Genomic DNA, 17,627 nt, shown 5'->3' with positions numbered 1-17,627 from the left:
TTCGCCTACGGCCATACCACTCTGAGAACGCCCGATCTCGTCTGATCTCGGAAGCTAAGCAGGGTCGGGCCTGGTTAGTACTTGGATGGGAGACCGCCTGGGAATACCAGGTGCTGTAAGCTTTTCAGCTCAGCTATTAATGTAATAGTCCATTGTAAACAGCTTGGAAAGCTAATTTTGTCAAGGTTCAAGGAAGAAAACTTAAAAAAATAAGTTAAAATGGTTTATAGAGTGGATAGAAGCTATAATGGGGCTGTATTGGAGGTCAGCTTTCGCCTACGGCCATACCACTCTGAGAACGCCCGATCTCGTCTGATCTCGGAAGCTAAGCAGGGTCGGGCCTGGTTAGTACTTGGATGGGAGACCGCCTGGGAATACCAGGTGCTGTAAGCTTTTCAGCTCAGCTATTAATGTAATAGTCCATTGTAAACAGCTTGGAAAGCTAATTTTGTCAAGGTTCAAGGAAGAAAACTTAAAAAAAATAAGTTTAAATGGTTTATAGAGTGGATAGAAGCTATAATGGGGCTGTATTGGAGGTCAGCTTTCGCCTACGGCCATACCACTCTGAGAACGCCCGATCTCGTCTGATCTCGGAAGCTAAGCAGGGTCGGGCCTGGTTAGTACTTGGATGGGAGACCGCCTGGGAATACCAGGTGCTGTAAGCTTTTCAGCTCAGCTATTAATGTAATAGTCCATTGTAAACAGCTTGGAAAGCTAATTTTGTCAAGGTTCAAGGAAGAAAACTTAAAAAAGTTAAGTTTAATGGTTTATAGAGTGGATAGAAGCTATAATGGGGCTGTATTGGAGGTCAGCTTTCGCCTACGGCCATACCACTCTGAGAACGCCCGATCTCGTCTGATCTCGGAAGCTAAGCAGGGTCGGGCCTGGTTAGTACTTGGATGGGAGACCGCCTGGGAATACCAGGTGCTGTAAGCTTTTCAGCTCAGCTATTAATGTAATAGTCCATTGTAAACAGCTTGGAAAGCTAATTTTGTCAAGGTTCAAGGAAGAAAACTTAAAAAAATAAGTAAAATGGTTTATAGAGTGGATAGAAGCTATAATGGGGCTGTATTGGAGGTCGGCTTTCGCCTACGGCCATACCACTCTGAGAACGCCCGATCTCGTCTGATCTCGGAAGCTAAGCAGGGTCGGGCCTGGTTAGTACTTGGATGGGAGACCGCCTGGGAATACCAGGTGCTGTAAGCTTTTCAGCTCAGCTATTAATGTAATAGTCCATTGTAAACAGCTTGGAAAGCTAATTTTGTCAAGGTTCAAGGAAGAAAACTTAAAAAAGTTAAGTTTAATGGTTTATAGAGTGGATAGAAGCTATAATGGGGCTGTATTGGAGGTCGGCTTTCGCCTACGGCCATACCACTCTGAGAACGCCCGATCTCGTCTGATCTCGGAAGCTAAGCAGGGTCGGGCCTGGTTAGTACTTGGATGGGAGACCGCCTGGGAATACCAGGTGCTGTAAGCTTTTCAGCTCAGCTATTAATGTAATAGTCCATTGTAAACAGCTTGGAAAGCTAATTTTGTCAAGGTTCAAGGAAGAAAACTTAAAAAAAATAAGTATAATGGTTTATAGAGTGGATAGAAGCTATAATGGGGCTGTATTGGAGGTCAGCTTTCGCCTACGGCCATACCACTCTGAGAACGCCCGATCTCGTCTGATCTCGGAAGCTAAGCAGGGTCGGGCCTGGTTAGTACTTGGATGGGAGACCGCCTGGGAATACCAGGTGCTGTAAGCTTTTCAGCTCAGCTATTAATGTAATAGTCCATTGTAAACAGCTTGGAAAGCTAATTTTGTCAAGGTTCAAGGAAGAAAACTTAAAAAAGATAAGTTTAATGGTTTATAGAGTGGATAGAAGCTATAATGGGGCTGTATTGGAGGTCGGCTTTCGCTTACGGCCATACCACTCTGAGAACGCCCGATCTCGTCTGATCTCGGAAGCTAAGCAGGGTCGGGCCTGGTTAGTACTTGGATGGGAGACCGCCTGGGAATACCAGGTGCTGTAAGCTTTTCAGCTCAGCTATTAATGTAATAGTCCATTGTAAACAGCTTGGAAAGCTAATTTTGTCAAGGTTCAAGGAAGAAAACTTAAAAAAATAAGTAAAATGGTTTATAGAGTGGATAAAAGCTATAATGGGGCTGTATTGGAGGTCGGCTTTCGCCTACGGCCATACCACTCTGAGAACGCCCGATCTCGTCTGATCTCGGAAGCTAAGCAGGGTCGGGCCTGGTTAGTACTTGGATGGGAGACCGCCTGGGAATACCAGGTGCTGTAAGCTTTTCAGCTCAGCTATTAATGTAATAGTCCATTGTAAACAGCTTGGAAAGCTAATTTTGTCAAGGTTCAAGGAAGAAAACTTAAAAAGAATAAGTTTAATGGTTTATAGAGTGGATAGAAGCTATAATGGGGCTGTATTGGAGGTCGGCTTTCGCTACGGCCATACCACTCTGAGAACGCCCGATCTCGTCTGATCTCGGAAGCTAAGCAGGGTCGGGCCTGGTTAGTACTTGGATGGGAGACCGCCTGGGAATACCAGGTGCTGTAAGCTTTTCAGCTCAGCTATTAATGTAATAGTCCATTGTAAACAGCTTGGAAAGCTAATTTTGTCAAGGTTCAAGGAAGAAAACTTAAAAAAGTTAAGTTTAAATGGTTTATAGAGTGGATAGAAGCTATAATGGGGCTGTATTGGAGGTCAGCTTTCGCCTACGGCCATACCACTCTGAGAACGCCCGATCTCGTCTGATCTCGGAAGCTAAGCAGGGTCGGGCCTGGTTAGTACTTGGATGGGAGACCGCCTGGGAATACCAGGTGCTGTAAGCTTTTCAGCTCAGCTATTAATGTAATAGTCCATTGTAAACAGCTTGGAAAGCTAATTTTGTCAAGGTTCAAGGAAGAAAACTTAAAAAAAATAAGTTAAAATGGTTTATAGAGTGGATAGAAGCTATAATGGGGCTGTATTGGAGGTCAGCTTTCGCCTACGGCCATACCACTCTGAGAACGCCCGATCTCGTCTGATCTCGGAAGCTAAGCAGGGTCGGGCCTGGTTAGTACTTGGATGGGAGACCGCCTGGGAATACCAGGTGCTGTAAGCTTTTCAGCTCAGCTATTAATGTAATAGTCCATTGTAAACAGCTTGGAAAGCTAATTTTGTCAAGGTTCAAGGAAGAAAACTTAAAAAAAATAAGTAAAATGGTTTATAGAGTGGATAAAAGCTATAATGGGGCTGTATTGGAGGTCGGCTTTCGCCTACGGCCATACCACTCTGAGAACGCCCGATCTCGTCTGATCTCGGAAGCTAAGCAGGGTCGGGCCTGGTTAGTACTTGGATGGGAGACCGCCTGGGAATACCAGGTGCTGTAAGCTTTTCAGCTCAGCTATTAATGTAATAGTCCATTGTAAACAGCTTGGAAAGCTAATTTTGTCAAGGTTCAAGGAAGAAAACTTAAAAAAATAAGTTAAAATGGTTTATAGAGTGGATGAAAGCTATAATGGGGCTGTATTGGAGGTCGGCTTTCGCCTACGGCCATACCACTCTGAGAACGCCCGATCTCGTCTGATCTCGGAAGCTAAGCAGGGTCGGGCCTGGTTAGTACTTGGATGGGAGACCGCCTGGGAATACCAGGTGCTGTAAGCTTTTCAGCTCAGCTATTAATGTAATAGTCCATTGTAAACAGCTTGGAAAGCTAATTTTGTCAAGGTTCAAGGAAGAAAACTTAAAAAAGTTAAGTTTAAATGGTTTATAGAGTGGATAGAAGCTATAATGGGGCTGTATTGGAGGTCAGCTTTCGCTTACGGCCATACCACTCTGAGAACGCCCGATCTCGTCTGATCTCGGAAGCTAAGCAGGGTCGGGCCTGGTTAGTACTTGGATGGGAGACCGCCTGGGAATACCAGGTGCTGTAAGCTTTTCAGCTCAGCTATTAATGTAATAGTCCATTGTAAACAGCTTGGAAAGCTAATTTTGTCAAGGTTCAAGGAAGAAAACTTAAAAAAAATAAGTTTAAATGGTTTATAGAGTGGATAGAAGCTATAATGGGGCTGTATTGGAGGTCGGCTTTCGCTTACGGCCATACCACTCTGAGAACGCCCGATCTCGTCTGATCTCGGAAGCTAAGCAGGGTCGGGCCTGGTTAGTACTTGGATGGGAGACCGCCTGGGAATACCAGGTGCTGTAAGCTTTTCAGCTCAGCTATTAATGTAATAGTCCATTGTAAACAGCTTGGAAAGCTAATTTTGTCAAGGTTCAAGGAAGAAAACTTAAAAAAATAAGTTTAAATGGTTTATAGAGTGGATAGAAGCTATAATGGGGCTGTATTGGAGGTCAGCTTTCGCTTACGGCCATACCACTCTGAGAACGCCCGATCTCGTCTGATCTCGGAAGCTAAGCAGGGTCGGGCCTGGTTAGTACTTGGATGGGAGACCGCCTGGGAATACCAGGTGCTGTAAGCTTTTCAGCTCAGCTATTAATGTAATAGTCCATTGTAAACAGCTTGGAAAGCTAATTTTGTCAAGGTTCAAGGAAGAAAACTTAAAAAAAATAAGTTTAATGGTTTATAGAGTGGATAGAAGCTATAATGGGGCTGTATTGGAGGTCGGCTTTCGCTTACGGCCATACCACTCTGAGAACGCCCGATCTCGTCTGATCTCGGAAGCTAAGCAGGGTCGGGCCTGGTTAGTACTTGGATGGGAGACCGCCTGGGAATACCAGGTGCTGTAAGCTTTTCAGCTCAGCTATTAATGTAATAGTCCATTGTAAACAGCTTGGAAAGCTAATTTTGTCAAGGTTCAAGGAAGAAAACTTAAAAAAATAAGTTTAAATGGTTTATAGAGTGGATAGAAGCTATAATGGGGCTGTATTGGAGGTCAGCTTTCGCTTACGGCCATACCACTCTGAGAACGCCCGATCTCGTCTGATCTCGGAAGCTAAGCAGGGTCGGGCCTGGTTAGTACTTGGATGGGAGACCGCCTGGGAATACCAGGTGCTGTAAGCTTTTCAGCTCAGCTATTAATGTAATAGTCCATTGTAAACAGCTTGGAAAGCTAATTTTGTCAAGGTTCAAGGAAGAAAACTTAAAAAAAGTTAAGTTTAATGGTTTATAGAGTGGATAGAAGCTATAATGGGGCTGTATTGGAGGTCAGCTTTCGCTTACGGCCATACCACTCTGAGAACGCCCGATCTCGTCTGATCTCGGAAGCTAAGCAGGGTCGGGCCTGGTTAGTACTTGGATGGGAGACCGCCTGGGAATACCAGGTGCTGTAAGCTTTTCAGCTCAGCTATTAATGTAATAGTCCATTGTAAACAGCTTGGAAAGCTAATTTTGTCAAGGTTCAAGGAAGAAAACTTAAAAAAATAAGTTAAAATGGTTTATAGAGTGGATAGAAGCTATAATGGGGCTGTATTGGAGGTCGGCTTTCGCCTACGGCCATACCACTCTGAGAACGCCCGATCTCGTCTGATCTCGGAAGCTAAGCAGGGTCGGGCCTGGTTAGTACTTGGATGGGAGACCGCCTGGGAATACCAGGTGCTGTAAGCTTTTCAGCTCAGCTATTAATGTAATAGTCCATTGTAAACAGCTTGGAAAGCTAATTTTGTCAAGGTTCAAGGAAGAAAACTTAAAAAAGATAAGTTAAATGGTTTATAGAGTGGATAGAAGCTATAATGGGGCTGTATTGGAGGTCAGCTTTCGTTACGGCCATACCACTCTGAGAACGCCCGATCTCGTCTGATCTCGGAAGCTAAGCAGGGTCGGGCCTGGTTAGTACTTGGATGGGAGACCGCCTGGGAATACCAGGTGCTGTAAGCTTTTCAGCTCAGCTATTAATGTAATAGTCCATTGTAAACAGCTTGGAAAGCTAATTTTGTCAAGGTTCAAGGAAGAAAACTTAAAAAAAATAAGTAAAATGGTTTATAGAGTGGATAGAAGCTATAATGGGGCTGTATTGGAGGTCGGCTTTCGCCTACGGCCATACCACTCTGAGAACGCCCGATCTCGTCTGATCTCGGAAGCTAAGCAGGGTCGGGCCTGGTTAGTACTTGGATGGGAGACCGCCTGGGAATACCAGGTGCTGTAAGCTTTTCAGCTCAGCTATTAATGTAATAGTCCATTGTAAACAGCTTGGAAAGCTAATTTTGTCAAGGTTCAAGGAAGAAAACTTAAAAAAAGATAAGTTAAAATGGTTTATAGAGTGGATAGAAGCTATAATGGGGCTGTATTGGAGGTCAGCTTTCGCCTACGGCCATACCACTCTGAGAACGCCCGATCTCGTCTGATCTCGGAAGCTAAGCAGGGTCGGGCCTGGTTAGTACTTGGATGGGAGACCGCCTGGGAATACCAGGTGCTGTAAGCTTTTCAGCTCAGCTATTAATGTAATAGTCCATTGTAAACAGCTTGGAAAGCTAATTTTGTCAAGGTTCAAGGAAGAAAACTTAAAAAAATAAGTTAAAATGGTTTATAGAGTGGATAGAAGCTATAATGGGGCTGTATTGGAGGTCGGCTTTCGCTTACGGCCATACCACTCTGAGAACGCCCGATCTCGTCTGATCTCGGAAGCTAAGCAGGGTCGGGCCTGGTTAGTACTTGGATGGGAGACCGCCTGGGAATACCAGGTGCTGTAAGCTTTTCAGCTCAGCTATTAATGTAATAGTCCATTGTAAACAGCTTGGAAAGCTAATTTTGTCAAGGTTCAAGGAAGAAAACTTAAAAAAATAAGTTAAAATGGTTTATAGAGTGGATAGAAAGCTATAATGGGGCTGTATTGGAGGTCAGCTTTCGCCTACGGCCATACCACTCTGAGAACGCCCGATCTCGTCTGATCTCGGAAGCTAAGCAGGGTCGGGCCTGGTTAGTACTTGGATGGGAGACCGCCTGGGAATACCAGGTGCTGTAAGCTTTTCAGCTCAGCTATTAATGTAATAGTCCATTGTAAACAGCTTGGAAAGCTAATTTTGTCAAGGTTCAAGGAAGAAAACTTAAAAAAGATAAGTTTAAATGGTTTATAGAGTGGATAGAAGCTATAATGGGGCTGTATTGGAGGTCGGCTTTCGCTTACGGCCATACCACTCTGAGAACGCCCGATCTCGTCTGATCTCGGAAGCTAAGCAGGGTCGGGCCTGGTTAGTACTTGGATGGGAGACCGCCTGGGAATACCAGGTGCTGTAAGCTTTTCAGCTCAGCTATTAATGTAATAGTCCATTGTAAACAGCTTGGAAAGCTAATTTTGTCAAGGTTCAAGGAAGAAAACTTAAAAAAGTTAAGTTTAATGGTTTATAGAGTGGATAGAAGCTATAATGGGGCTGTATTGGAGGTCAGCTTTCGCTTACGGCCATACCACTCTGAGAACGCCCGATCTCGTCTGATCTCGGAAGCTAAGCAGGGTCGGGCCTGGTTAGTACTTGGATGGGAGACCGCCTGGGAATACCAGGTGCTGTAAGCTTTTCAGCTCAGCTATTAATGTAATAGTCCATTGTAAACAGCTTGGAAAGCTAATTTTGTCAAGGTTCAAGGAAGAAAACTTAAAAAAGTTAAGTTTAATGGTTTATAGAGTGGATAGAAGCTATAATGGGGCTGTATTGGAGGTCAGCTTTCGCCTACGGCCATACCACTCTGAGAACGCCCGATCTCGTCTGATCTCGGAAGCTAAGCAGGGTCGGGCCTGGTTAGTACTTGGATGGGAGACCGCCTGGGAATACCAGGTGCTGTAAGCTTTTCAGCTCAGCTATTAATGTAATAGTCCATTGTAAACAGCTTGGAAAGCTAATTTTGTCAAGGTTCAAGGAAGAAAACTTAAAAAAAATAAGTAAAATGGTTTATAGAGTGGATAGAAAGCTATAATGGGGCTGTATTGGAGGTCAGCTTTCGCCTACGGCCATACCACTCTGAGAACGCCCGATCTCGTCTGATCTCGGAAGCTAAGCAGGGTCGGGCCTGGTTAGTACTTGGATGGGAGACCGCCTGGGAATACCAGGTGCTGTAAGCTTTTCAGCTCAGCTATTAATGTAATAGTCCATTGTAAACAGCTTGGAAAGCTAATTTTGTCAAGGTTCAAGGAAGAAAACTTAAAAAAATAAGTAAAATGGTTTATAGAGTGGATAGAAGCTATAATGGGGCTGTATTGGAGGTCGGCTTTCGCCTACGGCCATACCACTCTGAGAACGCCCGATCTCGTCTGATCTCGGAAGCTAAGCAGGGTCGGGCCTGGTTAGTACTTGGATGGGAGACCGCCTGGGAATACCAGGTGCTGTAAGCTTTTCAGCTCAGCTATTAATGTAATAGTCCATTGTAAACAGCTTGGAAAGCTAATTTTGTCAAGGTTCAAGGAAGAAAACTTAAAAAAGATAAGTTTAAATGGTTTATAGAGTGGATAGAAGCTATAATGGGGCTGTATTGGAGGTCAGCTTTCGCTTACGGCCATACCACTCTGAGAACGCCCGATCTCGTCTGATCTCGGAAGCTAAGCAGGGTCGGGCCTGGTTAGTACTTGGATGGGAGACCGCCTGGGAATACCAGGTGCTGTAAGCTTTTCAGCTCAGCTATTAATGTAATAGTCCATTGTAAACAGCTTGGAAAGCTAATTTTGTCAAGGTTCAAGGAAGAAAACTTAAAAAAAATAAGTAAAATGGTTTATAGAGTGGATAAAAGCTATAATGGGGCTGTATTGGAGGTCAGCTTTCGCCTACGGCCATACCACTCTGAGAACGCCCGATCTCGTCTGATCTCGGAAGCTAAGCAGGGTCGGGCCTGGTTAGTACTTGGATGGGAGACCGCCTGGGAATACCAGGTGCTGTAAGCTTTTCAGCTCAGCTATTAATGTAATAGTCCATTGTAAACAGCTTGGAAAGCTAATTTTGTCAAGGTTCAAGGAAGAAAACTTAAAAAAATAAGTAAAATGGTTTATAGAGTGGATGAAAGCTATAATGGGGCTGTATTGGAGGTCAGCTTTCGCCTACGGCCATACCACTCTGAGAACGCCCGATCTCGTCTGATCTCGGAAGCTAAGCAGGGTCGGGCCTGGTTAGTACTTGGATGGGAGACCGCCTGGGAATACCAGGTGCTGTAAGCTTTTCAGCTCAGCTATTAATGTAATAGTCCATTGTAAACAGCTTGGAAAGCTAATTTTGTCAAGGTTCAAGGAAGAAAACTTAAAAAAATAAGTTTAATGGTTTATAGAGTGGATAGAAGCTATAATGGGGCTGTATTGGAGGTCGGCTTTCGCTTACGGCCATACCACTCTGAGAACGCCCGATCTCGTCTGATCTCGGAAGCTAAGCAGGGTCGGGCCTGGTTAGTACTTGGATGGGAGACCGCCTGGGAATACCAGGTGCTGTAAGCTTTTCAGCTCAGCTATTAATGTAATAGTCCATTGTAAACAGCTTGGAAAGCTAATTTTGTCAAGGTTCAAGGAAGAAAACTTAAAAAAAATAAGTAAAATGGTTTATAGAGTGGATAAAAGCTATAATGGGGCTGTATTGGAGGTCGGCTTTCGCCTACGGCCATACCACTCTGAGAACGCCCGATCTCGTCTGATCTCGGAAGCTAAGCAGGGTCGGGCCTGGTTAGTACTTGGATGGGAGACCGCCTGGGAATACCAGGTGCTGTAAGCTTTTCAGCTCAGCTATTAATGTAATAGTCCATTGTAAACAGCTTGGAAAGCTAATTTTGTCAAGGTTCAAGGAAGAAAACTTAAAAAAGTTAAGTTTAATGGTTTATAGAGTGGATAGAAGCTATAATGGGGCTGTATTGGAGGTCAGCTTTCGCTTACGGCCATACCACTCTGAGAACGCCCGATCTCGTCTGATCTCGGAAGCTAAGCAGGGTCGGGCCTGGTTAGTACTTGGATGGGAGACCGCCTGGGAATACCAGGTGCTGTAAGCTTTTCAGCTCAGCTATTAATGTAATAGTCCATTGTAAACAGCTTGGAAAGCTAATTTTGTCAAGGTTCAAGGAAGAAAACTTAAAAAAATAAGTTAAAATGGTTTATAGAGTGGATGAAAGCTATAATGGGGCTGTATTGGAGGTCAGCTTTCGCCTACGGCCATACCACTCTGAGAACGCCCGATCTCGTCTGATCTCGGAAGCTAAGCAGGGTCGGGCCTGGTTAGTACTTGGATGGGAGACCGCCTGGGAATACCAGGTGCTGTAAGCTTTTCAGCTCAGCTATTAATGTAATAGTCCATTGTAAACAGCTTGGAAAGCTAATTTTGTCAAGGTTCAAGGAAGAAAACTTAAAAAAATAAGTTAAATGGTTTATAGAGTGGATAGAAGCTATAATGGGGCTGTATTGGAGGTCAGCTTTCGCTACGGCCATACCACTCTGAGAACGCCCGATCTCGTCTGATCTCGGAAGCTAAGCAGGGTCGGGCCTGGTTAGTACTTGGATGGGAGACCGCCTGGGAATACCAGGTGCTGTAAGCTTTTCAGCTCAGCTATTAATGTAATAGTCCATTGTAAACAGCTTGGAAAGCTAATTTTGTCAAGGTTCAAGGAAGAAAACTTAAAAAAATAAGTTTAATGGTTTATAGAGTGGATAGAAGCTATAATGGGGCTGTATTGGAGGTCAGCTTTCGCTTACGGCCATACCACTCTGAGAACGCCCGATCTCGTCTGATCTCGGAAGCTAAGCAGGGTCGGGCCTGGTTAGTACTTGGATGGGAGACCGCCTGGGAATACCAGGTGCTGTAAGCTTTTCAGCTCAGCTATTAATGTAATAGTCCATTGTAAACAGCTTGGAAAGCTAATTTTGTCAAGGTTCAAGGAAGAAAACTTAAAAAGAATAAGTTTAATGGTTTATAGAGTGGATAGAAGCTATAATGGGGCTGTATTGGAGGTCGGCTTTCGCTTACGGCCATACCACTCTGAGAACGCCCGATCTCGTCTGATCTCGGAAGCTAAGCAGGGTCGGGCCTGGTTAGTACTTGGATGGGAGACCGCCTGGGAATACCAGGTGCTGTAAGCTTTTCAGCTCAGCTATTAATGTAATAGTCCATTGTAAACAGCTTGGAAAGCTAATTTTGTCAAGGTTCAAGGAAGAAAACTTAAAAAAATAAGTAAAATGGTTTATAGAGTGGATAGAAGCTATAATGGGGCTGTATTGGAGGTCAGCTTTCGCCTACGGCCATACCACTCTGAGAACGCCCGATCTCGTCTGATCTCGGAAGCTAAGCAGGGTCGGGCCTGGTTAGTACTTGGATGGGAGACCGCCTGGGAATACCAGGTGCTGTAAGCTTTTCAGCTCAGCTATTAATGTAATAGTCCATTGTAAACAGCTTGGAAAGCTAATTTTGTCAAGGTTCAAGGAAGAAAACTTAAAAAAATAAGTTAAATGGTTTATAGAGTGGATAGAAGCTATAATGGGGCTGTATTGGAGGTCGGCTTTCGCTTACGGCCATACCACTCTGAGAACGCCCGATCTCGTCTGATCTCGGAAGCTAAGCAGGGTCGGGCCTGGTTAGTACTTGGATGGGAGACCGCCTGGGAATACCAGGTGCTGTAAGCTTTTCAGCTCAGCTATTAATGTAATAGTCCATTGTAAACAGCTTGGAAAGCTAATTTTGTCAAGGTTCAAGGAAGAAAACTTAAAAAAATAAGTAAAATGGTTTATAGAGTGGATAGAAGCTATAATGGGGCTGTATTGGAGGTCGGCTTTCGCCTACGGCCATACCACTCTGAGAACGCCCGATCTCGTCTGATCTCGGAAGCTAAGCAGGGTCGGGCCTGGTTAGTACTTGGATGGGAGACCGCCTGGGAATACCAGGTGCTGTAAGCTTTTCAGCTCAGCTATTAATGTAATAGTCCATTGTAAACAGCTTGGAAAGCTAATTTTGTCAAGGTTCAAGGAAGAAAACTTAAAAAAGATAAGTTTAATGGTTTATAGAGTGGATAGAAGCTATAATGGGGCTGTATTGGAGGTCAGCTTTCGCTTACGGCCATACCACTCTGAGAACGCCCGATCTCGTCTGATCTCGGAAGCTAAGCAGGGTCGGGCCTGGTTAGTACTTGGATGGGAGACCGCCTGGGAATACCAGGTGCTGTAAGCTTTTCAGCTCAGCTATTAATGTAATAGTCCATTGTAAACAGCTTGGAAAGCTAATTTTGTCAAGGTTCAAGGAAGAAAACTTTAAAAAAGTTAAGTTTAAATGGTTTATAGAGTGGATAGAAGCTATAATGGGGCTGTATTGGAGGTCGGCTTTCGCTTACGGCCATACCACTCTGAGAACGCCCGATCTCGTCTGATCTCGGAAGCTAAGCAGGGTCGGGCCTGGTTAGTACTTGGATGGGAGACCGCCTGGGAATACCAGGTGCTGTAAGCTTTTCAGCTCAGCTATTAATGTAATAGTCCATTGTAAACAGCTTGGAAAGCTAATTTTGTCAAGGTTCAAGGAAGAAAACTTAAAAAAGTTAAGTTTAATGGTTTATAGAGTGGATAGAAGCTATAATGGGGCTGTATTGGAGGTCGGCTTTCGCTTACGGCCATACCACTCTGAGAACGCCCGATCTCGTCTGATCTCGGAAGCTAAGCAGGGTCGGGCCTGGTTAGTACTTGGATGGGAGACCGCCTGGGAATACCAGGTGCTGTAAGCTTTTCAGCTCAGCTATTAATGTAATAGTCCATTGTAAACAGCTTGGAAAGCTAATTTTGTCAAGGTTCAAGGAAGAAAACTTAAAAAAGTTAAGTTTAATGGTTTATAGAGTGGATAAAAGCTATAATGGGGCTGTATTGGAGGTCAGCTTTCGCCTACGGCCATACCACTCTGAGAACGCCCGATCTCGTCTGATCTCGGAAGCTAAGCAGGGTCGGGCCTGGTTAGTACTTGGATGGGAGACCGCCTGGGAATACCAGGTGCTGTAAGCTTTTCAGCTCAGCTATTAATGTAATAGTCCATTGTAAACAGCTTGGAAAGCTAATTTTGTCAAGGTTCAAGGAAGAAAACTTAAAAAAATAAGTTTAATGGTTTATAGAGTGGATAGAAGCTATAATGGGGCTGTATTGGAGGTCGGCTTTCGCCTACGGCCATACCACTCTGAGAACGCCCGATCTCGTCTGATCTCGGAAGCTAAGCAGGGTCGGGCCTGGTTAGTACTTGGATGGGAGACCGCCTGGGAATACCAGGTGCTGTAAGCTTTTCAGCTCAGCTATTAATGTAATAGTCCATTGTAAACAGCTTGGAAAGCTAATTTTGTCAAGGTTCAAGGAAGAAAACTTAAAAAAAATAAGTAAAATGGTTTATAGAGTGGATAAAAGCTATAATGGGGCTGTATTGGAGGTCGGCTTTCGCTTACGGCCATACCACTCTGAGAACGCCCGATCTCGTCTGATCTCGGAAGCTAAGCAGGGTCGGGCCTGGTTAGTACTTGGATGGGAGACCGCCTGGGAATACCAGGTGCTGTAAGCTTTTCAGCTCAGCTATTAATGTAATAGTCCATTGTAAACAGCTTGGAAAGCTAATTTTGTCAAGGTTCAAGGAAGAAAACTTAAAAAAAATAAGTTTAATGGTTTATAGAGTGGATAGAAGCTATAATGGGGCTGTATTGGAGGTCAGCTTTCGCTTACGGCCATACCACTCTGAGAACGCCCGATCTCGTCTGATCTCGGAAGCTAAGCAGGGTCGGGCCTGGTTAGTACTTGGATGGGAGACCGCCTGGGAATACCAGGTGCTGTAAGCTTTTCAGCTCAGCTATTAATGTAATAGTCCATTGTAAACAGCTTGGAAAGCTAATTTTGTCAAGGTTCAAGGAAGAAAACTTAAAAAAAATAAGTAAAATGGTTTATAGAGTGGATAGAAGCTATAATGGGGCTGTATTGGAGATCAGCTTTCGCCTACGGCCATACCACTCTGAGAACGCCCGATCTCGTCTGATCTCGGAAGCTAAGCAGGGTCGGGCCTGGTTAGTACTTGGATGGGAGACCGCCTGGGAATACCAGGTGCTGTAAGCTTTTCAGCTCAGCTATTAATGTAATAGTCCATTGTAAACAGCTTGGAAAGCTAATTTTGTCAAGGTTCAAGGAAGAAAACTTAAAAAAATAAGTAAAATGGTTTATAGAGTGGATAAAAGCTATAATGGGGCTGTATTGGAGGTCAGCTTTCGCCTACGGCCATACCACTCTGAGAACGCCCGATCTCGTCTGATCTCGGAAGCTAAGCAGGGTCGGGCCTGGTTAGTACTTGGATGGGAGACCGCCTGGGAATACCAGGTGCTGTAAGCTTTTCAGCTCAGCTATTAATGTAATAGTCCATTGTAAACAGCTTGGAAAGCTAATTTTGTCAAGGTTCAAGGAAGAAAACTTAAAAAAATAAGTAAAATGGTTTTATAGAGTGGATGAAAGCTATAATGGGGCTGTATTGGAGGTCGGCTTTCGCCTACGGCCATACCACTCTGAGAACGCCCGATCTCGTCTGATCTCGGAAGCTAAGCAGGGTCGGGCCTGGTTAGTACTTGGATGGGAGACCGCCTGGGAATACCAGGTGCTGTAAGCTTTTCAGCTCAGCTATTAATGTAATAGTCCATTGTAAACAGCTTGGAAAGCTAATTTTGTCAAGGTTCAAGGAAGAAAACTTAAAAAAGTTAAGTTTAATGGTTTATAGAGTGGATAGAAGCTATAATGGGGCTGTATTGGAGGTCGGCTTTCGCTTACGGCCATACCACTCTGAGAACGCCCGATCTCGTCTGATCTCGGAAGCTAAGCAGGGTCGGGCCTGGTTAGTACTTGGATGGGAGACCGCCTGGGAATACCAGGTGCTGTAAGCTTTTCAGCTCAGCTATTAATGTAATAGTCCATTGTAAACAGCTTGGAAAGCTAATTTTGTCAAGGTTCAAGGAAGAAAACTTAAAAAAGTTAAGTTTAATGGTTTATAGAGTGGATAGAAGCTATAATGGGGCTGTATTGGAGGTCGGCTTTCGCTTACGGCCATACCACTCTGAGAACGCCCGATCTCGTCTGATCTCGGAAGCTAAGCAGGGTCGGGCCTGGTTAGTACTTGGATGGGAGACCGCCTGGGAATACCAGGTGCTGTAAGCTTTTCAGCTCAGCTATTAATGTAATAGTCCATTGTAAACAGCTTGGAAAGCTAATTTTGTCAAGGTTCAAGGAAGAAAACTTAAAAAGAATAAGTTTAATGGTTTATAGAGTGGATAGAAGCTATAATGGGGCTGTATTGGAGGTCAGCTTTCGCTTACGGCCATACCACTCTGAGAACGCCCGATCTCGTCTGATCTCGGAAGCTAAGCAGGGTCGGGCCTGGTTAGTACTTGGATGGGAGACCGCCTGGGAATACCAGGTGCTGTAAGCTTTTCAGCTCAGCTATTAATGTAATAGTCCATTGTAAACAGCTTGGAAAGCTAATTTTGTCAAGGTTCAAGGAAGAAAACTTAAAAAGAATAAGTTTAATGGTTTATAGAGTGGATAGAAGCTATAATGGGGCTGTATTGGAGGTCAGCTTTCGCTTACGGCCATACCACTCTGAGAATTCCCCATGCCGTCTGATCTCGGAAGCTAAGCAGGGTCGGGCCTGGTTAGTACTTGGATGGGAGACCGCCTGGGAATACCAGGTGCTGTAAGCTTTTCAGCTCAGCTATTAATGTAATAGTCCATTGTAAACAGCTTGGAAAGCTAATTTTGTCAAGGTTCAAGGAAGAAAACTTAAAAAAGTTAAGTTTAATGGTTTATAGAGTGGATAGAAGCTATAATGGGGCTGTATTGGAGGTCAGCTTTCGCTTACGGCCATACCACTCTGAGAATCGCCCGATCTCGTCTGATCTCGGAAGCTAAGCAGGGTCGGGCCTGGTTAGTACTTGGATGGGAGACCGCCTGGGAATACCAGGTGCTGTAAGCTTTTCAGCTCAGGTTTTAATGTAATAGTCCATTGTAAACAGCTTGGAAAGCTAATTTTTTTCAAGGTTCAAGGAAGAAAACTTAAAAAAGTTAAGTTTAATGGTTTATAGAGTGGATAGAAGCTATAATGGGGCTGTATTGGAGGTCGGCTTTCGCTTACGGCCATACCACTCTGAGAACGCCCGATCTCGTCTGATCTCGGAAGCTAAGCAGGGTCGGGCCTGGTTAGTACTTGGATGGGAGACCGCCTGGGAATACCAGGTGCTGTAAGCTTTTCAGCTCAGCTATTAATGTAATAGTCCATTGTAAACAGCTTGGAAAGCTAATTTTGTCAAGGTTCAAGGAAGAAAACTTAAAAAGAATAAGTAAAATGGTTTATAGAGTGGATAAAAGCTATAATGGGGCTGTATTGGAGGTCAGCTTTCGCCTACGGCCATACCACTCTGAGAACGCCCGATCTCGTCTGATCTCGGAAGCTAAGCAGGGTCGGGCCTGGTTAGTACTTGGATGGGAGACCGCCTGGGAATACCAGGTGCTGTAAGCTTTTCAGCTCAGGTTTTAATGTAATAGTCCATTGTAAACAGCTTGGAAAGCTAATTTTGTCAAGGTTCAAGGAAGAAAACTTAAAAAAGTTAAGTTTAATGGTTTATAGAGTGGATAGAAGCTATAATGGGGCTGTATTGGAGGTCAGCTTTCGCTTACGGCCATACCACTCTGAGAACGCCCGATCTCGTCTGATCTCGGAAGCTAAGCAGGGTCGGGCCTGGTTAGTACTTGGATGGGAGACCGCCTGGGAATACCAGGTGCTGTAAGCTTTTCAGCTCAGCTATTAATGTAATAGTCCATTGTAAACAGCTTGGAAAGCTAATTTTGTCAAGGTTCAAGGAAGAAAACTTAAAAAAAATAAGTAAAATGGTTTTTAGAGTGGATAAAAGCTATAATGGGGCTGTATTGGAGATCAGCTTTCGCCTACGGCCATACCACTCTGAGAACGCCCGATCTCGTCTGATCTCGGAAGCTAAGCAGGGTCGGGCCTGGTTAGTACTTGGATGGGAGACCGCCTGGGAATACCAGGTGCTGTAAGCTTTTCAGCTCAGCTATTAATGTAATAGTCCATTGTAAACAGCTTGGAAAGCTAATTTTGTCAAGGTTCAAGGAAGAAAACTTAAAAAAATAAGTTTAAATGGTTTATAGAGTGGATAGAAGCTATAATGGGGCTGTATTGGAGGTCAGCTTTCGCCTACGGCCATACCACTCTGAGAACGCCCGATCTCGTCTGATCTCGGAAGCTAAGCAGGGTCGGGCCTGGTTAGTACTTGGATGGGAGACCGCCTGGGAATACCAGGTGCTGTAAGCTTTTCAGCTCAGCTATTAATGTAATAGTCCATTGTAAACAGCTTGGAAAGCTAATTTTGTCAAGGTTCAAGGAAGAAAACTTAAAAAAGATAAGTTTAATGGTTTATAGAGTGGATAGAAGCTATAATGGGGCTGTATTGGAGGTCGGCTTTCGCTTACGGCCATACCACTCTGAGAACGCCCGATCTCGTCTGATCTCGGAAGCTAAGCAGGGTCGGGCCTGGTTAGTACTTGGATGGGAGACCGCCTGGGAATACCAGGTGCTGTAAGCTTTTCAGCTCAGCTATTAATGTAATAGTCCATTGTAAACAGCTTGGAAAGCTAATTTTGTCAAGGTTCAAGGAAGAAAACTTAAAAAAATAAGTTAAAATGGTTTATAGAGTGGATAGAAGCTATAATGGGGCTGTATTGGAGGTTGGCTTTCGCCTACGG

At 44.3% G+C, this 17,627-nt stretch overlaps 65 non-coding genes across 65 annotated transcripts; all 65 read left to right on the top strand.

The window, feature by feature from the left end:
* The first annotated feature begins 3 nt into the window (after positions 1-3).
* Positions 4-122, top strand: LOC118800695. The gene has a single exon (XR_005006314.1). It is a non-coding gene; the product is annotated as a 5S ribosomal RNA (ribosomal RNA).
* Positions 123-274: 152 nt separating this feature from the next.
* LOC118800694 lies at positions 275-393 on the top strand. Its single transcript, XR_005006313.1, has one exon. It is a non-coding gene; the product is annotated as a 5S ribosomal RNA (ribosomal RNA).
* A 153-nt stretch (positions 394-546) lies between these two features.
* Positions 547-665, top strand: LOC118800692. Its single transcript, XR_005006311.1, has one exon. It is a non-coding gene; the product is annotated as a 5S ribosomal RNA (ribosomal RNA).
* A 152-nt stretch (positions 666-817) lies between these two features.
* Positions 818-936, top strand: LOC118800691. Its single transcript, XR_005006309.1, has one exon. It is a non-coding gene; the product is annotated as a 5S ribosomal RNA (ribosomal RNA).
* Positions 937-1,087: 151 nt separating this feature from the next.
* Positions 1,088-1,206, top strand: LOC118800690. The gene has a single exon (XR_005006308.1). It is a non-coding gene; the product is annotated as a 5S ribosomal RNA (ribosomal RNA).
* A 152-nt stretch (positions 1,207-1,358) lies between these two features.
* Positions 1,359-1,477, top strand: LOC118800689. The gene has a single exon (XR_005006307.1). It is a non-coding gene; the product is annotated as a 5S ribosomal RNA (ribosomal RNA).
* Positions 1,478-1,629: 152 nt separating this feature from the next.
* On the top strand, positions 1,630-1,748 carry LOC118800688. The gene has a single exon (XR_005006306.1). It is a non-coding gene; the product is annotated as a 5S ribosomal RNA (ribosomal RNA).
* A 152-nt stretch (positions 1,749-1,900) lies between these two features.
* On the top strand, positions 1,901-2,019 carry LOC118800751. The gene has a single exon (XR_005006368.1). It is a non-coding gene; the product is annotated as a 5S ribosomal RNA (ribosomal RNA).
* A 151-nt stretch (positions 2,020-2,170) lies between these two features.
* On the top strand, positions 2,171-2,289 carry LOC118800687. Its single transcript, XR_005006305.1, has one exon. It is a non-coding gene; the product is annotated as a 5S ribosomal RNA (ribosomal RNA).
* A 152-nt stretch (positions 2,290-2,441) lies between these two features.
* Positions 2,442-2,559, top strand: LOC118800732. Its single transcript, XR_005006350.1, has one exon. It is a non-coding gene; the product is annotated as a 5S ribosomal RNA (ribosomal RNA).
* Positions 2,560-2,712: 153 nt separating this feature from the next.
* Positions 2,713-2,831, top strand: LOC118800686. The gene has a single exon (XR_005006303.1). It is a non-coding gene; the product is annotated as a 5S ribosomal RNA (ribosomal RNA).
* A 153-nt stretch (positions 2,832-2,984) lies between these two features.
* Positions 2,985-3,103, top strand: LOC118800685. The gene has a single exon (XR_005006302.1). It is a non-coding gene; the product is annotated as a 5S ribosomal RNA (ribosomal RNA).
* A 152-nt stretch (positions 3,104-3,255) lies between these two features.
* Positions 3,256-3,374, top strand: LOC118800684. The gene has a single exon (XR_005006301.1). It is a non-coding gene; the product is annotated as a 5S ribosomal RNA (ribosomal RNA).
* A 152-nt stretch (positions 3,375-3,526) lies between these two features.
* LOC118800683 lies at positions 3,527-3,645 on the top strand. Its single transcript, XR_005006300.1, has one exon. It is a non-coding gene; the product is annotated as a 5S ribosomal RNA (ribosomal RNA).
* A 153-nt stretch (positions 3,646-3,798) lies between these two features.
* On the top strand, positions 3,799-3,917 carry LOC118800750. The gene has a single exon (XR_005006367.1). It is a non-coding gene; the product is annotated as a 5S ribosomal RNA (ribosomal RNA).
* Positions 3,918-4,070: 153 nt separating this feature from the next.
* On the top strand, positions 4,071-4,189 carry LOC118800748. Its single transcript, XR_005006365.1, has one exon. It is a non-coding gene; the product is annotated as a 5S ribosomal RNA (ribosomal RNA).
* A 152-nt stretch (positions 4,190-4,341) lies between these two features.
* LOC118800747 lies at positions 4,342-4,460 on the top strand. The gene has a single exon (XR_005006364.1). It is a non-coding gene; the product is annotated as a 5S ribosomal RNA (ribosomal RNA).
* Positions 4,461-4,612: 152 nt separating this feature from the next.
* LOC118800746 lies at positions 4,613-4,731 on the top strand. The gene has a single exon (XR_005006363.1). It is a non-coding gene; the product is annotated as a 5S ribosomal RNA (ribosomal RNA).
* A 152-nt stretch (positions 4,732-4,883) lies between these two features.
* Positions 4,884-5,002, top strand: LOC118800745. The gene has a single exon (XR_005006362.1). It is a non-coding gene; the product is annotated as a 5S ribosomal RNA (ribosomal RNA).
* A 153-nt stretch (positions 5,003-5,155) lies between these two features.
* On the top strand, positions 5,156-5,274 carry LOC118800743. The gene has a single exon (XR_005006361.1). It is a non-coding gene; the product is annotated as a 5S ribosomal RNA (ribosomal RNA).
* A 152-nt stretch (positions 5,275-5,426) lies between these two features.
* Positions 5,427-5,545, top strand: LOC118800681. The gene has a single exon (XR_005006297.1). It is a non-coding gene; the product is annotated as a 5S ribosomal RNA (ribosomal RNA).
* Positions 5,546-5,696: 151 nt separating this feature from the next.
* LOC118800730 lies at positions 5,697-5,815 on the top strand. The gene has a single exon (XR_005006348.1). It is a non-coding gene; the product is annotated as a 5S ribosomal RNA (ribosomal RNA).
* Positions 5,816-5,967: 152 nt separating this feature from the next.
* LOC118800680 lies at positions 5,968-6,086 on the top strand. The gene has a single exon (XR_005006296.1). It is a non-coding gene; the product is annotated as a 5S ribosomal RNA (ribosomal RNA).
* Positions 6,087-6,240: 154 nt separating this feature from the next.
* Positions 6,241-6,359, top strand: LOC118800679. The gene has a single exon (XR_005006295.1). It is a non-coding gene; the product is annotated as a 5S ribosomal RNA (ribosomal RNA).
* A 152-nt stretch (positions 6,360-6,511) lies between these two features.
* Positions 6,512-6,630, top strand: LOC118800742. The gene has a single exon (XR_005006360.1). It is a non-coding gene; the product is annotated as a 5S ribosomal RNA (ribosomal RNA).
* A 153-nt stretch (positions 6,631-6,783) lies between these two features.
* LOC118800678 lies at positions 6,784-6,902 on the top strand. The gene has a single exon (XR_005006294.1). It is a non-coding gene; the product is annotated as a 5S ribosomal RNA (ribosomal RNA).
* Positions 6,903-7,055: 153 nt separating this feature from the next.
* LOC118800741 lies at positions 7,056-7,174 on the top strand. Its single transcript, XR_005006359.1, has one exon. It is a non-coding gene; the product is annotated as a 5S ribosomal RNA (ribosomal RNA).
* Positions 7,175-7,326: 152 nt separating this feature from the next.
* On the top strand, positions 7,327-7,445 carry LOC118800740. The gene has a single exon (XR_005006358.1). It is a non-coding gene; the product is annotated as a 5S ribosomal RNA (ribosomal RNA).
* Positions 7,446-7,597: 152 nt separating this feature from the next.
* Positions 7,598-7,716, top strand: LOC118800677. Its single transcript, XR_005006293.1, has one exon. It is a non-coding gene; the product is annotated as a 5S ribosomal RNA (ribosomal RNA).
* Positions 7,717-7,869: 153 nt separating this feature from the next.
* Positions 7,870-7,988, top strand: LOC118800675. The gene has a single exon (XR_005006292.1). It is a non-coding gene; the product is annotated as a 5S ribosomal RNA (ribosomal RNA).
* A 151-nt stretch (positions 7,989-8,139) lies between these two features.
* Positions 8,140-8,258, top strand: LOC118800674. The gene has a single exon (XR_005006291.1). It is a non-coding gene; the product is annotated as a 5S ribosomal RNA (ribosomal RNA).
* A 153-nt stretch (positions 8,259-8,411) lies between these two features.
* Positions 8,412-8,530, top strand: LOC118800739. The gene has a single exon (XR_005006357.1). It is a non-coding gene; the product is annotated as a 5S ribosomal RNA (ribosomal RNA).
* Positions 8,531-8,682: 152 nt separating this feature from the next.
* LOC118800673 lies at positions 8,683-8,801 on the top strand. The gene has a single exon (XR_005006290.1). It is a non-coding gene; the product is annotated as a 5S ribosomal RNA (ribosomal RNA).
* A 151-nt stretch (positions 8,802-8,952) lies between these two features.
* On the top strand, positions 8,953-9,071 carry LOC118800672. Its single transcript, XR_005006289.1, has one exon. It is a non-coding gene; the product is annotated as a 5S ribosomal RNA (ribosomal RNA).
* A 151-nt stretch (positions 9,072-9,222) lies between these two features.
* Positions 9,223-9,341, top strand: LOC118800738. The gene has a single exon (XR_005006356.1). It is a non-coding gene; the product is annotated as a 5S ribosomal RNA (ribosomal RNA).
* Positions 9,342-9,493: 152 nt separating this feature from the next.
* Positions 9,494-9,612, top strand: LOC118800671. The gene has a single exon (XR_005006288.1). It is a non-coding gene; the product is annotated as a 5S ribosomal RNA (ribosomal RNA).
* Positions 9,613-9,764: 152 nt separating this feature from the next.
* LOC118800736 lies at positions 9,765-9,883 on the top strand. Its single transcript, XR_005006354.1, has one exon. It is a non-coding gene; the product is annotated as a 5S ribosomal RNA (ribosomal RNA).
* A 152-nt stretch (positions 9,884-10,035) lies between these two features.
* On the top strand, positions 10,036-10,154 carry LOC118800669. The gene has a single exon (XR_005006286.1). It is a non-coding gene; the product is annotated as a 5S ribosomal RNA (ribosomal RNA).
* Positions 10,155-10,305: 151 nt separating this feature from the next.
* On the top strand, positions 10,306-10,423 carry LOC118800731. Its single transcript, XR_005006349.1, has one exon. It is a non-coding gene; the product is annotated as a 5S ribosomal RNA (ribosomal RNA).
* A 151-nt stretch (positions 10,424-10,574) lies between these two features.
* On the top strand, positions 10,575-10,693 carry LOC118800735. The gene has a single exon (XR_005006353.1). It is a non-coding gene; the product is annotated as a 5S ribosomal RNA (ribosomal RNA).
* A 152-nt stretch (positions 10,694-10,845) lies between these two features.
* On the top strand, positions 10,846-10,964 carry LOC118800734. Its single transcript, XR_005006352.1, has one exon. It is a non-coding gene; the product is annotated as a 5S ribosomal RNA (ribosomal RNA).
* A 151-nt stretch (positions 10,965-11,115) lies between these two features.
* On the top strand, positions 11,116-11,234 carry LOC118800668. The gene has a single exon (XR_005006285.1). It is a non-coding gene; the product is annotated as a 5S ribosomal RNA (ribosomal RNA).
* A 151-nt stretch (positions 11,235-11,385) lies between these two features.
* Positions 11,386-11,504, top strand: LOC118800727. The gene has a single exon (XR_005006346.1). It is a non-coding gene; the product is annotated as a 5S ribosomal RNA (ribosomal RNA).
* Positions 11,505-11,655: 151 nt separating this feature from the next.
* LOC118800667 lies at positions 11,656-11,774 on the top strand. The gene has a single exon (XR_005006284.1). It is a non-coding gene; the product is annotated as a 5S ribosomal RNA (ribosomal RNA).
* Positions 11,775-11,926: 152 nt separating this feature from the next.
* LOC118800716 lies at positions 11,927-12,045 on the top strand. The gene has a single exon (XR_005006335.1). It is a non-coding gene; the product is annotated as a 5S ribosomal RNA (ribosomal RNA).
* Positions 12,046-12,199: 154 nt separating this feature from the next.
* Positions 12,200-12,318, top strand: LOC118800704. The gene has a single exon (XR_005006324.1). It is a non-coding gene; the product is annotated as a 5S ribosomal RNA (ribosomal RNA).
* A 152-nt stretch (positions 12,319-12,470) lies between these two features.
* On the top strand, positions 12,471-12,589 carry LOC118800693. Its single transcript, XR_005006312.1, has one exon. It is a non-coding gene; the product is annotated as a 5S ribosomal RNA (ribosomal RNA).
* Positions 12,590-12,741: 152 nt separating this feature from the next.
* Positions 12,742-12,860, top strand: LOC118800666. The gene has a single exon (XR_005006283.1). It is a non-coding gene; the product is annotated as a 5S ribosomal RNA (ribosomal RNA).
* Positions 12,861-13,011: 151 nt separating this feature from the next.
* On the top strand, positions 13,012-13,130 carry LOC118800665. Its single transcript, XR_005006282.1, has one exon. It is a non-coding gene; the product is annotated as a 5S ribosomal RNA (ribosomal RNA).
* Positions 13,131-13,282: 152 nt separating this feature from the next.
* LOC118800682 lies at positions 13,283-13,401 on the top strand. The gene has a single exon (XR_005006299.1). It is a non-coding gene; the product is annotated as a 5S ribosomal RNA (ribosomal RNA).
* Positions 13,402-13,553: 152 nt separating this feature from the next.
* LOC118800670 lies at positions 13,554-13,672 on the top strand. Its single transcript, XR_005006287.1, has one exon. It is a non-coding gene; the product is annotated as a 5S ribosomal RNA (ribosomal RNA).
* Positions 13,673-13,824: 152 nt separating this feature from the next.
* LOC118800664 lies at positions 13,825-13,943 on the top strand. The gene has a single exon (XR_005006281.1). It is a non-coding gene; the product is annotated as a 5S ribosomal RNA (ribosomal RNA).
* Positions 13,944-14,094: 151 nt separating this feature from the next.
* On the top strand, positions 14,095-14,213 carry LOC118800663. The gene has a single exon (XR_005006280.1). It is a non-coding gene; the product is annotated as a 5S ribosomal RNA (ribosomal RNA).
* Positions 14,214-14,365: 152 nt separating this feature from the next.
* Positions 14,366-14,484, top strand: LOC118800662. The gene has a single exon (XR_005006279.1). It is a non-coding gene; the product is annotated as a 5S ribosomal RNA (ribosomal RNA).
* Positions 14,485-14,636: 152 nt separating this feature from the next.
* On the top strand, positions 14,637-14,755 carry LOC118800659. The gene has a single exon (XR_005006276.1). It is a non-coding gene; the product is annotated as a 5S ribosomal RNA (ribosomal RNA).
* A 152-nt stretch (positions 14,756-14,907) lies between these two features.
* LOC118800772 lies at positions 14,908-15,026 on the top strand. Its single transcript, XR_005006388.1, has one exon. It is a non-coding gene; the product is annotated as a 5S ribosomal RNA (ribosomal RNA).
* A 152-nt stretch (positions 15,027-15,178) lies between these two features.
* On the top strand, positions 15,179-15,297 carry LOC118800760. The gene has a single exon (XR_005006377.1). It is a non-coding gene; the product is annotated as a 5S ribosomal RNA (ribosomal RNA).
* A 152-nt stretch (positions 15,298-15,449) lies between these two features.
* Positions 15,450-15,568, top strand: LOC118800733. The gene has a single exon (XR_005006351.1). It is a non-coding gene; the product is annotated as a 5S ribosomal RNA (ribosomal RNA).
* A 152-nt stretch (positions 15,569-15,720) lies between these two features.
* LOC118800729 lies at positions 15,721-15,840 on the top strand. Its single transcript, XR_005006347.1, has one exon. It is a non-coding gene; the product is annotated as a 5S ribosomal RNA (ribosomal RNA).
* A 153-nt stretch (positions 15,841-15,993) lies between these two features.
* On the top strand, positions 15,994-16,112 carry LOC118800749. The gene has a single exon (XR_005006366.1). It is a non-coding gene; the product is annotated as a 5S ribosomal RNA (ribosomal RNA).
* A 152-nt stretch (positions 16,113-16,264) lies between these two features.
* LOC118800661 lies at positions 16,265-16,383 on the top strand. The gene has a single exon (XR_005006278.1). It is a non-coding gene; the product is annotated as a 5S ribosomal RNA (ribosomal RNA).
* Positions 16,384-16,535: 152 nt separating this feature from the next.
* On the top strand, positions 16,536-16,654 carry LOC118800737. Its single transcript, XR_005006355.1, has one exon. It is a non-coding gene; the product is annotated as a 5S ribosomal RNA (ribosomal RNA).
* Positions 16,655-16,806: 152 nt separating this feature from the next.
* Positions 16,807-16,925, top strand: LOC118800660. The gene has a single exon (XR_005006277.1). It is a non-coding gene; the product is annotated as a 5S ribosomal RNA (ribosomal RNA).
* Positions 16,926-17,077: 152 nt separating this feature from the next.
* LOC118800658 lies at positions 17,078-17,196 on the top strand. The gene has a single exon (XR_005006275.1). It is a non-coding gene; the product is annotated as a 5S ribosomal RNA (ribosomal RNA).
* A 152-nt stretch (positions 17,197-17,348) lies between these two features.
* On the top strand, positions 17,349-17,467 carry LOC118800653. Its single transcript, XR_005006270.1, has one exon. It is a non-coding gene; the product is annotated as a 5S ribosomal RNA (ribosomal RNA).
* The last annotated feature ends 160 nt before the right edge of the window (positions 17,468-17,627 follow it).

The sequence above is a fragment of the Colossoma macropomum genome, unplaced genomic scaffold (assembly GCF_904425465.1).
Source record: "Colossoma macropomum unplaced genomic scaffold, Colossoma_macropomum, whole genome shotgun sequence".
NCBI lineage: Eukaryota > Metazoa > Chordata > Actinopteri > Characiformes > Serrasalmidae > Colossoma > Colossoma macropomum.
The sequence above is the reverse complement of the archived record's forward strand: the minus strand, read 5'-3'. Positions and strand labels throughout refer to the sequence as shown.